Source organism: Aedes aegypti, chromosome 3 (genome assembly GCF_002204515.2).
Source record: "Aedes aegypti strain LVP_AGWG chromosome 3, AaegL5.0 Primary Assembly, whole genome shotgun sequence".
Taxonomy (NCBI): Eukaryota; Metazoa; Arthropoda; class Insecta; order Diptera; family Culicidae; genus Aedes; species Aedes aegypti.
In genome coordinates, this window is record NC_035109.1 from 102044263 (window position 1) to 102059808 (window position 15546).

Below are 15546 nucleotides of genomic sequence, written 5' to 3' on the forward strand. Positions count from 1 at the left end.
TTGTGTCTTCATCATGGAGGAGATTTTTTCGGAGAAAAACCGCGTAGGAAGGTCGTCATTAAAACGTAGAAAAAATATACTACCAATACAAAACTGCACAAATTCGTCTTTTTCTTTGCAAATGAATACTTGTTGTGGTTTGCTTGTCGTTTTTATTGAGTTTGAAGGAGAGATATATAATACGGGAACTCATAACTCAAGCGTGGTGCTGAAAGTTTGATTATGATTATGCTAGATTACTTAAGAGTTCGTGGTCTACTAGTTGCATTCCAGTGAGCTACGTTGAGAAATTCTTCTACGAAGAAAGTTGATAGTTGTTAGTTTAATTTGTTAGATTTGATTCAAGGAGAGTAGTATCGCTTTTCCCATTTCCGTGCTTTGTCGTCTGAACAGAAGCAACCCATACAGTAAATTCCTATTGATTTTTTCGTGTCCTTTCACGACACCCTTTATCACATTGCTTGTTTCAATGCTCTTTGTTCGATTTTCTAAAGATGACTAATTGACAAATCAATGCAACAACTGAGAATCGTAAACGAAAATAGATAAGCTGTGAGCTTCTTTCTTTTGTCATACATCACATTTTTGATCGGTCGACGATTGGGGTTTCATTTTTTGTGTGATGTTACAACTTTTACCTTAACCGCTAGTCTATGCTACGGAGATAAGAAAATTTGGTCGTTATCTGTTCCGTATAGTTTTATTTTAGAAATCCTAGTTTTCTTTAAGGGATTTACTAATCTAATCTGTTTGTTTTGTTTATTTATACTTATGCCAAGAGTTTTTCTTTTATGAATTCTTTCACACCCACTTAAATCATGTACTTTGTTCATAGATTTTTAATACTGTTTCAGCACACTCAACTCGTTCGGTATTTATCCTAAAATATTAGACTTTGTTATAAAACTAACAAGAGTAGTGGGTTTAAAACATGGTTAGGTATACGCAGCGTTCTCGATATTATTTCCCATTTAGCCCATGATTTTGTGCTATTTGTTGTAAGGTTCGCTATGTATATCTTTGAAACATCGTTAATAATACAGGAGCCTTTTGGATGCAGGATAGTGAAGCGTTTTTCAAAGTTTTTTGCGAGTAAAATAACTTTTGTGTATTCTGAGCAGATAACCTTATACTTAATTGTTTACTTGCGTACTTTGAATGAAACTTTTAAAAAGCATGTAAGTATTATAAAGTATTTAATATTGAAAGGTGTAATAGGCTGAACATAAGAAATTATTGCTTTTTTACATAAAAGATATTGTCATATATTTCAAACCGCTCTGCAAATGTTAGAATTGAATGAAAATTAGAAGATGAAAAAGGAGGATGAGAGCATCTGATTAAACATTTCCATTGGTTTCTAAAGCTATTAACCAAAACACAAAAACACTTCTTATAGCTGTTTTACTCTCATTCGTCAAGTTACAGCTTCGAATAGATTATTCTTGTAGCTTAAATTCACAAAATGTTTCGACATTTTGTCATAATAACAAAAGACGAGCAACGGATTGTCTTGCTACTTACAAAAGCACTCTGAAAAACGCTCTAAACAAATCTATAACAAAAGGTCGGAAAAAAGTTGTATGAGACAAAAAACAAAATAAGGTAAAAAAGGCGTAACTTATTCTTTCAACAATTGAGATGCATAATGCAAATTATTTTCGACCTTTCTATTCCATAACTGATTTGCCTGTTTTGCTAATGAATCAACACATCTTAATGAATCAGTTTTAAAAATAAATTATCATGTTTATTTGTAATGTTTCTAATAGGATATGGGCCACTTTCTGGACGGGTTTCAATATTTCTTAGTGATTGTTTGAAAAATAAAAGATTTTTCTGTTACAAGTTTTAGTGTGAAACCAATCCAATGTGGAACGATTACAATCGCTGATTAGACACCATTGGAATGAAACAGAGCGAATAGGAAGAATTCTTCGGAGGGGTCTCGAAAAAAATGCTACTAATTTTCACGAAAGAAGTCTTAGATAATTTATGAGAATGTTTTCAGAACAACTGAAAGAAATTATTTTTCAGATACCTTGCAGAAGTTATCGAGGAATTTTAAAGACTTTTTTTTCTTCATGATTTGGAACATACTTAATGCATAATTTGATTCTTCAAAGATCTTCTGCTAAAATTTCATGTAACTTTCTTGGAAGGATTAAGCATAAGCATAAGCATAAGCATAGATGACCGCACAATTCGTAGTTGCTACTCCGTGTTTGACTAGAACAATCGTAATTGCACAGAGAACCAATGAACGGGGCTCGGGATTAGCTAACCATTCTCAATGTGCACAATTCGAGAGCTCAGAATATAATGAAGTCAAAAACGGCGCCGGCCACGTCCTTACGGTCATCGAGGAGGGAAAGGGATGCTAGTGTGATTACCGTTGTTACTAGAGACCGAGATCACCTCTGCATCTCCACGGTTGTCACAGGAAGGATTTTTGTTAGTGGGAAGGGTTAAAAAGTTACATGGTCAGGATTCACCTTGGTAAGTGATGCGACTCATGAAACTTTGAGTTTAAATATAATTATGTTTATGGCTGCATTATGAATGTTGACAAATGTTTGTCGACACCTGTGGTGACGAACTACTTAAAAATTATTGTTATTGAAAAAATTAATATTTTTTATTCTAGTTGATGAGTATTTTTGATAAAAGTTTTTGCCGACACTCGGAGTGACGAATCATTCATTATTTATTTATCTTATTCACTTTTCAAGGAACCAAAGCTAACCAGTTGAAGCTGCCACGTAAAAATGGAGCAAATGTTAAAAGCCGTTGAAACGGAAAAATTGAAAAAAAACAGCTGTTTTATTTGTAAAATAGAAAACGTGTGGCACCATTCCTCTTGACTTGTTGATTTCAAGATCGAAAATCGCTTTTTCATTCCTGACACCCTCTCCACTTCGTTCTGGGCCTTTGGGTTCATTCAAATATTACGTAACGCAAAATTTGCCAATTTTGGACCCCCTCCCTCCCCCACGTAACAGTTTTTGTATGGGAATTTTTAAATTTTTGTGTGGATCGTAAGACCCCCTCCCTCCCCCTGTTGCGTTACGTAATATTTGAACAATCCCTTTCAATGATGTATTTACCGTATCACATACACGTTCAAGTTTTGAACATCAACCAACGGACCAATGCACAGGCTCACTAATTTGGCGTTTGAGCGGTGCCGAATTCATTGGTTTCCATGGCTACATAAATAACACGGCACCGCCAACACGTCAAACAATGAACTCGTACATCGGTCCATCCATTTCTGTTCATTATTTACGTTTGTAGATTCGTGGTTCGCTAAACCTACACAATCGAATGCATCTCGCGATCCCCAATGCATTATTCCATGGCAACATCCAGCCACTTTATGTTCCCTCTCCTCTCTTCCTACTCTTTTGAACATGCCTAACATCACCCGAAAAACCGCCACCAACACCCCCAACACCACACTTGGCACTCATCGGTCGCAAAAACTGAGAAGTGAGAAAGAATGAAAATAGTATTCATCCCTCCCTCTCGCCTACCTAACGCCTTTCAGACGGAATTCTTTCTGTCTGCCTTAAATTATGTGAAAATTTGGACCCTAAAACGATTCATGATAACCATCAAACACGCACCTAATCTTTCTAATGCTCTGCGGAAAATTATGCAATTCATCTGCTGTTCTATAGGCATCTCCATTGGTTTTATCCACTGGTGTATCAAACTAACTCGGTCGAAGAACTCAGACACTAAAACGGGTCCAGATCACGTGGGAATCATTCGGGAGCATGCACCGCTCAAATGTAACAATTCTCAGACCGAGTGAATTTAGTACACCGGTGGATTAGACCATGGCCTAGATACACTCACTCTCGCATACGTCCTCAATGCTAACAGTGCTGCCAGTTTAATTTACTTCTTCATAGCAAAAAAGCAATGAAAAGTTTAGGCTTGGTTAAAGAAAGATGAACCATTTACGAATTAAAGTACAGTATTTTCACAAAACGAATATTTTAAAATATTATTTTTATATAATATATGCTCCCCAACTCAATTTCAAACAATAAATGTTGTTATTTCAAACTATTTTGTTTTATAAAATTGTCTAGGAATCCACGGGCTTCATCAGGAATTTATGATGGTTGTGGTATACATTTTTTTTTTGAATCTCTGATACAGATCAGATATTTTTTTTAGCCTCCGATAAATATGGGAATGTGGCAACACTGCATATGCATACCTTGACCCTAATCGCTCTCCCCGTACACTCTCGCTCACTTGAAAACAAAAAAAATAAAATATGGCGTCCACTCAAGTATCTAATGAATTTGAAAAAAAAAAACACCACAAAATAGTTCCGGTTTAGCCGTTTTCCGTAAATTAGACAAAACATAAAATTGGAAACTTCTCACCGAATTATCGCTTTCATGCTCCTGCATCACATCCTCAATCTGCCGTATTCATCGGCTTCCGTGTTGATGATGCCAAATACACCCTTGGTAGCGAAGAAAAAAAAAACTGGACCGCAGTAAGATGTCCGAAACTGGCTCTAAAATCACTTTCACTGTCAAAACTTCACAATATTCCTATGCACCACATGACAATTTGTATTTTCAACACCTTTTACACAATTTATCACTAGCAAAACCTTCAAAATTTTAAAAATAATAAGCACCAATGAATTTCACAACTTGCCGCAATCAGTGCTGCCAAAAGCCTCCCTCATGTAACTTTCTTGGAAGGATTTCTTAATAACATCCTGGAAGAGTTATTTGAACAGAACAATTCTTCGAAATTGTAGGGGCCCACATAGCCGTAGCGGTAAACGCGCAGCTATTCAGCATGACCATGCTGAGGGTTGTGGGTTCGAATCCCGCTGGTCGAGGATCTTTTCGTAAAGGAAATTTTCTCGATTCCCAGGGCATAGAGTATCTTCGTACCTGCCACACGATTATACACATGCAAAAATGGTCAATCAGCAAAGAAAGCTCTCAGTTAATAACTGTGGAAGTGCTCATAAGAACACTAATCTGAGAAGCAGGCTTTGTCCCAGTTGGGACGTAACGCCAGAAAGAAGAAGAAGAAGAATTCTTCGAAATGGCAGAATTCTTCAAATATACTATAGGGAACTTTAAGGTTCCACTAAAGTTCGTAAGAACTTTCAAGCACAATACAAATTAGGCTGCGGCTTCAGAAACCTCACATTTTGAGCCATATATGTAAAGGAGGAGTGAGTAATTTTAAGGTGAATTCCATTATAAAATATGACCTTAAGTGAAGTCTTTATAATATTGTTATTTTACGACTGAACACAATTCTCTTCAAAACTAAATTTATGAAGAGTTTTTGGAGCATTGAATTTTTCAAAAATCAATTCTCCAAATTTTCCCTTAATTCACTAAACAAATCATCATTGTTTGATCATAACTTCATGGGTACTCAAACGATTTCCAATTTTTTACATGCTTGTGAAGCTAATTTAGTTGTTTCTTAATAGTGTATACAACACATTCAATTAAAACAAAGTTTCGATTTAATTATTTAACAAAAATCACTAAGAAACATGTTATTTTTTTAATGCAAAAGACCAGAATGATGCTAAAATCTTCAAAAATAGTTAGATAACAAATCTATGAAGACTTCACTGAAGGTCATATTTTATAACTTGACAATTCACCTTCAAGTCGCTTGCAATACCTCTAAATCTTAACCCTCTAATACCCAAATTTTTATTTTCGATCTAAATATCATTTTGAGTTATCTAAAATCATTCTAAACACGTTTTGGGCAATGATTTATTTTTATTCGCAAATCTATGAATTTTAGTTTTTGATTTTTATTATTTTTATTTTTGAACATCCCTATCCTTTTTCATTTTTTCTTGAAGCCTCCTCTAGTTACTGATTTTTGACAATAACAAAAATTAAAATTTTTACGGTACTTTTAAAAACATTAAATTTTAAACATTTTTTTGGAGATATTTTTATTTTCCGTGTAATTAACGGAAAAACAGGTTTGAAATTATTTCAATACTACCAAGCTCTTCTTCAGTGATAGGTTGATAGTAGAAAAATATAAAAGGTACGATTTTTTATATTACACGTTAAATGAACCCCAGACATTTGTAGGTTATATAAGAATACAACTTTTCAAACAATTTTCAAAAATACAAAAAAGTTTCAAAAGTCATAAAAGACTTTTCTTAAATGCGTGTTATGAGTCAAGGTTTAAGTCAAAAATAAAATCATTTTGATTTCCGAGCTACGAAAAAATACACAAAATTCCAAAGTGTACCCCGTCTAAAGGCGGGGTTGGGTATTAGAGGGTTAACTTTTGGCTTTAACTTTGAGATTTACTTTTTATGTTACTAAAATTCAGAAAAGCACACAAACTTTTGGTTGTGTGAAATTTAACCCTAAAAAAGATTCTCTAGTGAATTTCCTCAAAACTCCAAGGCCAATCCACTATTTACACTTGGTCTTTCAAAATGTTTAAAATTATGTTCATTCGAAAGCTCTTGTCGAGTTAGTAAAGAAACTGCATTCGGTGGTCAAATTGATGGACCCCTCTATTTTTGCCTCACCCAAACTGCCACAAATCGAAAATTTCTTCAACAACCCCTTTCCAATAACATGGGTTTGGAAAGAGAAAACACAGGAGCTTCATTTGAAAAAAAAAAAAAAACATCTGATAGATGGGATTTAGTTCGGAAATTTGTTTGCACGTCTTCGCTTCAACTCGATGGATTTCATCAGGCCATACGGCCTTTGGCGATGGTCAATTTGGTCGAAATGCTTGCTAATCTCGTGCAAAACAATTTCCTTGATTGGTAAATTAGAATCATCGGTCACTCTTTTGCATTTGTTGCTCAAGTTGACTGGCTGTTCACGTTCAGCTTCCGGGGGGGTTTTAGCTACGGTTTTAGCTTGAACAATCCTCACGCAAATCGGAGGGCTGGTCAGCATCGGACTCTTCCTCTACTTCCCAGAATTGGTTCAGGGAGCGTGGTGGTAGTAGCCTGGGAGGGAGCCACAAATACTACACACAAAATCTGATACATATTTTTTTTAAACTGCAAGATAACTCCAGTTTGCCAACGACAATCAAGGCAGGTTTGGTGAAAATCGCTAGTTTTCATTTGTTGTGTACCTTTGATCTTTCTGGGCAAACATTAAAAAAGGGCCACAGTGTTCTATGCGTTTAATTTTCAGTTTTATTGAAAACAGTTAAAAGAGCCTGATTCCAACACGTAGTATTCAATTAGAATAAACGGTGCTCTCGTGACGTTACTTTTGAATATGCATGAAATGATTCCAATTCGAGTTTTGCTACTTTCGATGAAATGCAAAAATATGCTTTGGCTAATTACGTGCTTTTATCTTGTTGTCCATTGTTCAAGACCCGGGCTCATAGTGACAGTTCGTGACAGCAAAATCTCGGCTCACTGTGACGTAGAGAAATTTTGTATTGGTTTCTCCCTGGGAGGGAGACACCGATACTACACATTAAATATGCAACAAACTTCAAGATAATTCTAGCTCGCCAACGACAATCAAGGCTGGCTTGGTTAAAATCACCAGTTTCGTTTTGATGTGTGCCTTCGGTTTATCCGGACCAACAATGAAAAAGGGCCACATTTCTCTATGCATGTAATTTCACTTATTATAGAAAAAGAGTAAAAATAAGCATGTTTCACTACGGTTTCTTAATTTAAATCAAAAATGCTAATGTGACATTACTTTTGGATGTATAGAAACTAAATATGCTTTTTTGTCACCTTCAACAAAATGCAAAAATATGCTCTAATTAATTACGCGCTTTTATCATGTTAGTCCATTATTTTAGTAGGCGGCTCACACTGACAGTTCGTGACAGCAGAATCTCGGCTCACCTTGACGACAAATTTCGTATTGGTTTCTCCCTCGCAGGTAGTAGCTATGCAGCAGCTATGTTTTTTTATATGTTGTCCTTTAAGACGAAGTAGGCCGTCAATGAAATTCGTACGCGTCGTTGATGATTGTTGCTCATTCATCCCACGATTTCGAATCAAAGAAAATCAGCCGCCACTTTTGTACGTATAAGGCCTTTTCACAACCTCTTATACGTGAAACATTTCACATATCGCATAACGCAAAATGTGATTTCATTATACGTATATTCTGGTTGTCTGGGACGAGTGCAAACCAACGCAACAAGCTTGGTGTGAGTACGTTGAATCCACCGGCTCTGTAGAGCATACCAAATAGCGATGGGCGATTTCGTTCCGATTAATCGATTTTTTGAATCGATGTTAGAAGCACCCAAAATTGAGTGAATCGATTTTCTTCATTCGATTTTTTGTTTCGATTCAGGGGCCTATTTTGTAAATCGAGCAGATTCATGTGACTCGTCTGTGTTCATTGTCGATCAAAGCAAACATGCAAATTTCAGATGTCACCCGTCGACTCCCATATTAATCCAGTCACATTTTTTTTGTTGGGGGTTGAAACTATTGCGTCCAATATTTAGAACTATTGTAGTATGTCCCAGTTTACTGTACATGTCACGCTAGCCGAACACCATTGATTAGACGATCAGCTGCTTACCATGACACGTTCCCAATCAGGTATGATATGGTTTATGAAACCAATCACCTTTCTCGGATCAGCAGACCAGATCTCACTGGGCTGTAAACAGCCGCTATCGAGAAAACTTTGATCTGCGCCTGTATAATGCACCACAACTGCAAAGCAGATGTTCCGAGATATCCAGTCACATAGAGTGACAACTGTCGAAAAACTCGAGTGACAAAGCTGAGTCGAGTGAATTTTTCGGTCGACAGTGACTTCAGTCGAGTCGTTTTGATCGACTCGACTTATAAAATAGACCCCTCAAAATAATGAAATTGATTAAATTTTTTCAATGCGTTGGTGAACCATAAACTTAGTTTTGAATTTACCTTGAAGTACATAATATATGATTATCAATTCAAAACGTTATTCAATTGAAGTTATTTGGAAATCATATAGAATTGCATTTGATCTTATTTTAAGAGCTTGTTTTGGTACATTTTTCTATGAGCTTGAAAATCGAATCGATACAAAAACATTGATTCAAATGATTCGATTAAATCGGTGAATCGATTCGACATATCAAATTAGAATCGATTCAGTAACATCGATGTTCCGGTCAAATTTGCCCAACGCTAATACCAAAAGTAATAGCAAAAAGTTCGCGAACGTTTATTCGCGAGCAACCGAAAAAGGTTTGATTTATTACGCTTTCACCAGACTAATCAAGTATACACTCCCGTGCATAAGTTTGGGTTCACCCCCTAAAAAACATGCAAAAGTGTTCTGTCCATATCTCTATGATTACACGTCCAATTGAAACTCTCTAAGTCGCATTCGAAAGGCAAAGAGTTATTCTTACTTCGTATGTGTTTTTCCAAAAACATTCTTTGAACTTTGTATACTAAATTTTTACTTAAAGTTGTGACATTTTTCAAAAAACACACTGAAAAATCATATTTAATTTCCTCAGGATTGGGTCGACCAAAATTTTCAATCAAAGTGTCATTAGAATCGTTAACTTATATTCTTTGAAGAAACGCTACGAAATTTTGGCGGGAAAATCTGAAAAGTATTCAAAATCAATGAAACAGTCAGTCAAGTCAAAATCAATGAAACAGTCGTCAAGTCAAGTGGACGTGTAATCACAGAGATATGGACAGAACACTTTTGTATGTTTTTGAGGGGGTGAACCCAAACTTTTGCACGGGAGTGTATATCCATCAAATACCACCACTCCTGAAAACAAGAGTTCTTGGAGAGGAAACAGCCTTTTTCCCAAAAACGCAATTGATTCTGAACAGTTCCAAACACGCTCACTAACAGCTTTAACTTCGTTTACTCTCGAGCTTGACAGATGCGAGTAATTCAGCACTCTGATGCTCGCGAGTATTTTGTTTTGTTTTTGTTTCAGTTCCACAAACATGTTCACCACTTACCATCACCACAGTTACGATGCAATTCTTACAGAAGAGGATAAAGTTCGAATTTTCATAAGTAGCTTACTAAACCATATGTGAACATGAAGCTGCTTGGAAGACCAACCTTAATCAATTGGGTGACAAAACGTTGAAGGACAAAACATCGGATTCTTAAGCGTCGATTGCCTAAAATTCGAAAGGATAGAACGACGTTTTATCTTTTGACATTTTGTGCCTACCCAAGTAGCAATGTTAATTTTATGCTATTCTTGAAAGGTTCTCTTACTCCAATTCTCAAAAATTAGAAATTAGACCAGTAATTCTACAAACCTACACTAACCCAATGATAAACCTCTCATAAGACTAAAGAGGCCCATACTTAAGACGGTGTTGGAGAGCAACTGTCAAGTATCTCTTAAGGGTTTATTCATAAATTTCATAACTCCAAAAGTGGCCATTTTTGACACCCATCCACCCCCTCGTAACGCGTTTTGTATGACCATTTTCCAAATTTTGTATGAGTTGTAACATCTTCAAGACACCCACCCACCCCCTTCAGCGTTATGAAATTTGTGAATGGGCCCTAAAACTTTCAATCATGCACTTATGACAATCCTCAACACTTCAATAAAGCTTCCACAAGTGATGTGAAGACAAGTTGAGCTCACAATATGTTTGTTAAACGAATCAAACTAAACCAACGGTTAACGAATTTAAAAATACTTTTTCATAATATTACCTATCATCAATAAAACAAAATGCAAATGATAACCTATGAAAACATCTGTGATGATAACTTTCCGTTTTTTTTTTATACCTACCTGAGGAAAGAATAACTCGCAATAACTTATGCATACCATATTTTGGTATCATACCATAATTAGGTATTGTTCAGTTGTCAATACCTCATTTTGGTATTATAATGGTATGTGAAAACAATGTTTAAAACAATCTAAAATACTTTATTTTGGTATTCGATAGGTATTGAGGACTGCTAGAGGTATTGAACTATTATTGAAAAAAATCACTTTTATATGAAAATCCATCACGTATTATTTAGGTATTACAATACCTGATCTAATTATCAGCTTGGTATTTGTAGAATATGCAGAAGGTATCATTTGAGGTATTTTACCTCTTATGCAGGGCTCATTCATGCCTCATTCAGGTTGTAAGTATTGGAAATTATCTGGTATGGAATACCTCAATTTGGTATTCAGTAGTTGTTTTCTTCTGTTCGGGGAGCCTTACCAAATTATCGGAGAACTCATACAAAAATTGTGACAAAGGGGGGGGGGGGGGGTGGTAAGGGTCGAACAGGTTTAATTTTGCGTGACATAATTTGTGTACCACCCTGTGGTAGAGTAGTCCGAGAAACCACACTATCAATGCAGCTGCACTTATTTTTTTCTGGATTGTTCTTTTGGCAGACACTACCGTGAAAAACAAAAGCATTAGAAAATCATTAGCAAATTAAATTGATTTCAAGTTTACTTACTTGTCCGTCCACTTTCTGCTTTAAGAACGCTTCTTAGACGATGTTTTAATCAGACCAGAGGATGGATCAATTGGAAAAGCGCTGCAACATAATATTCTACAACTAACAGTACTAAGTTCGAGCCTGGAACCGACCGGTTGAGCTTACCAAAAACAACTAAAAACTGCAGAAAAAATGTAATGGTCTATCGTGATGAAGCAATTGGTGTGAGAAAGAAGGAAACAAAATAACACTCTTTTGACTCATAGCGGTTGAAGTAGGATAAAAAACAAAACAAACAGATTTTTTTTTTGCTTTTTTTATCTGTGGTGGGTACTACCCACTGAAAAAAGTTTTGACGTCTATTGCACGGGCGTGGTTTGAAAGTGGGGGCAGGCAGTATATGGGCCAAATAATTCGCTAAAAGTGGCTGTTATGCAGCACTTTAGAGGAATATAGTGTTTATAGGATCTGTGAGAGAAGTTCTTTATAACACTATAGAACCGATGTTGTGCCAATTTTTACGGCCTAATGGTTACCTGGGTGGTTGTACGCCTGACATAACCTCGAAACTCCAACATTTCCAGCAGTGAATGGCAACTCCTTATAAAAAAAAACAATTTCAGCAGGAAAGTCAAAGAGCGGGACAGTCAATACAAGTTAATGGAAGAGGGACTAAGATGAACTTGTCCGTGATGTCACCATGTACACTCTCTCTATCATGATTGATCCGAATCAGCTGACCAAATATTCACCACGACGTGGAGAAAAAATCATTGGCAACCAAATGTGAGGTTAAGTGGTAATCAAATATGAGATTAGGTGGCAAAAGTTTCGCAGATCATTGGCGATCAAATGTAAGGTTAGGTGGCGAAAGGGTTGCAAGCATTTACGGTTCTCTGTTTTGTTTTTTCTTCGTTATCCCTAACTTCGACTGGGAGGCATTTTTCGAATATTGTTACAAAAAAAAAAGTTATATTCATATTTACATGATAGTAAGAGTGGTTTGCTTCTATGAATTTTCAGGGATGCTAAATCAAGTGGATCGGGCATGAAGCTATCGAAGAACAAACGGAAAGTAACGAAGCTGGAGAATTTTACGAAAAAGCTCGAAGCGGAAATGGCAGAGAAGACAGCGATGGCAGAGCAAATCAAGGTACTGCAGGCTGAAATTGAAGCCATGAAATCGGCGGGAACGGTTGGCCAAGACTCGCATCTTACGCTAGAGAAGGATGTACATGAAGAAGGTACCATGGATTTCGAGAATGAACCAAGCGCTTCGAGTACTCGGCGTACAAAGTTATCTGGCTCCCTGGATGAGTCTCGCTTTCTATCGTCAGTCAACCAGCTTTCGATTTCTTCCATTGCGGTGCCCGAGTGTAAGCCAGTTGAAGGGGAAGACGAAATTCACCGCCGTACCTTTGAGATGTAGATGGAGCTATTGATTGACTGCATGGCATTAGCCGGCATCGAAGACGAGCTGACGAAGTTCACCGTCTTCAAAGTGAAGGCTGGACCACGCTTGCTAACCATTTTCAAAAATGCAAAATCTGATGCTGATGCTCCTGACTCAACGATGGAACCCTTCAGCAATGCGCTTCATCGACTAAAGCTCTATTTTGGCACCGGATCCGACGTTATGTTCCAAAGACGTAAGCTCGCCTTGATGGAACAGAAGCCAGATGAATCAGACCTTGCTTTTATTACCAGAGTTGGTCAAACAGCTCAACTGTGCGACTTCGACAAGTCAAAGGAATTTGAGGAGATCGCCAAAACGGTCGCGGAACATGCAAAATGCAAGGAAGTAAGAATAACAGCTCTGAAGATGGTAAGCCGAAGCGGTACATTCACAGACCTTGTGGATAAAGTTCGCGAGATTCAAGCAATACGAATGAACGAGGAATTCTTCGCCGTTAAACATGGAAACCGTGAATCATCATCGAGTTCAGCAATGCTTGCACCAGTAAGGACTGAACATTCAAGACAATGGACACCGCGACGTAATTTCGGACAGAGAGGCGATAATCGATATCTTCCATATCAACGGAACAGCCCACGTAACAATCAACGGTTCACACATCAAACAGGATGGCGAGTGCAGGCGCAGGGTACTGATCGGTCCAGAAAGTTTGCTGAAGACCGGTCCGACCGGCGTACGTCCGTCCGTGACAGGTGCTGGAGATGTTACAGCTTTTTTCACCTACCGTCGGAATGTGGGGCTGCTAATTTAGTTTGCCGAAAAAGCGGTCTAGTGGGACATATCCAAAGAGCATGTTCCACCAACTCCAACGACCATGAAGCGTGAAGGAATCAACGAGGTTTCTGAAATCGAGGCCAAGTATTCTAAGGGCGACGCTGTTGATGAGAAGCAAGCTGTTTCAAAATCAGCTGAACAAGTGAGTGTTCAATTCGATAATTAATAATTAAGTGACATGCTGATACGCCTGATATATTGGAAAATCTAACGATTTTTTTACTGTCAATTGGCATTATAATACTATGATTGAATTAAAATAATCAAACAAAGGTTGCATTTTATAAAGAAAAGAAAAAAAACTTAAAGCAGGCTAGCGTGTCATTTACTTTCATGTAGAATTACAATAAAGGCTTAAAAACGGATATTTCTTACTTGTTCTTCTTTTACGCTCATAGGTGAACTTATCCGAAGCGAAAAATGACTGGGACAGTGACCGATATGTTATTGCAACAATCGGAGCAGTAATGAGAGAAGGTGTGATAGTCGCAACAGTAGCAGGTATGCAATGCGAATTCCTCGTAGATTCTGGGGCAGAGGTAAATACCATTATCGAGAGATTGTACTGGAAACTTAAAAATGACGGCAGGTATAGTAGCAGCATATACAATGTACGAGAGGGGTCAGATGTATCGCTTAAGGCATATGCTTCGAAGGGTGAGATTGAAGTGCTCGCTACGTTTGAAGCCTTTTTGTTCATCTCTGACGATCGACCGCTGAATCTTGAAAAGTTCTACGTTGTCAAGAAAGCAAATCGTTCTCTCTTGGGTAGATCTACTTCCATTAGATATAGCGTATTAATGGTAGGAATCAGTGTTCCTATTCTACTGCGAGGCTGTAACAATACTTCAGAGCAGGACAGAATAGCATTGATTGAGGTGAGCGAGCCATTCCCTAAATTCAAAATCCCTCCAGTGAGAATCAACTATGATACGTCCAGACCGCCATGCCGAAACATATTCTCGAATATTCCGGAAGCGATCAAACCACTGGTAGAAAAAAGACTGGAAGAATTAGTCAGGACGGACATAATCGAACCGGTAGGCGACGATATGGATTTGTCGTTTTGTTCCTCGATGCTAGCTATTCCAAAAGGCAAACAGGACATTCGACTTGTCATCGATCTCAGGGGACCAAATCAATATATAGAGAGAACGCCCTTCGCGATGCCCACTCTTGAATCCATCTTGGCAAAATTGAACGGCGCCTCATGGTTCTCGACAATAGACTTATCTAATGCCTTCTTTCATGTAGAGCTAGATAAGGCTTCCCGGCACCTGACGAATTTTTACACAGAATTCGGGGTGTTCAGATGCGTGCGCCTCCCATTTGGGTTGTGTAACGCGCCTGATGTGTTTCAGGAAGCGATGCAACGAGTTATTTTGGGAGGATGTGCTGGAGTTGTTAATTATCTTGATGATGTCCTCATCTTTGGGGGCACCAAAGCAGAACACGATAAGAACTTACAGGCCGTGCTCAGTCGACTCGAACAGCATAATGTAAAGCTGAATACCGATAAATGCGTCTTCGGTAAGCAGCAAGTCAAGTTCGTGGGATTCAGATTAACGCCAAAAGGTTGGAGCGTGACTGACGAAAAGATGAAGGCCATTAAGAGCTTCAGGACTCCTAATTCGTGCGCTGAAGTCAAAAGCTTCCTTGGATTGGTGACGTTTGCTGACAGATTCATCCAACGTAGAGCTGACCTGACTGAACACCTGCGAAACCTAGCAAACTCGGATAAGTTCTATTGGACAGATAAAGAGGAGAAAGAGTTTCAATACCTGCAAGACAATGCGTTGAAGAATATCCAAGTCCTTGGGTACTACAGTTCAACCGATATGACCGAACTAT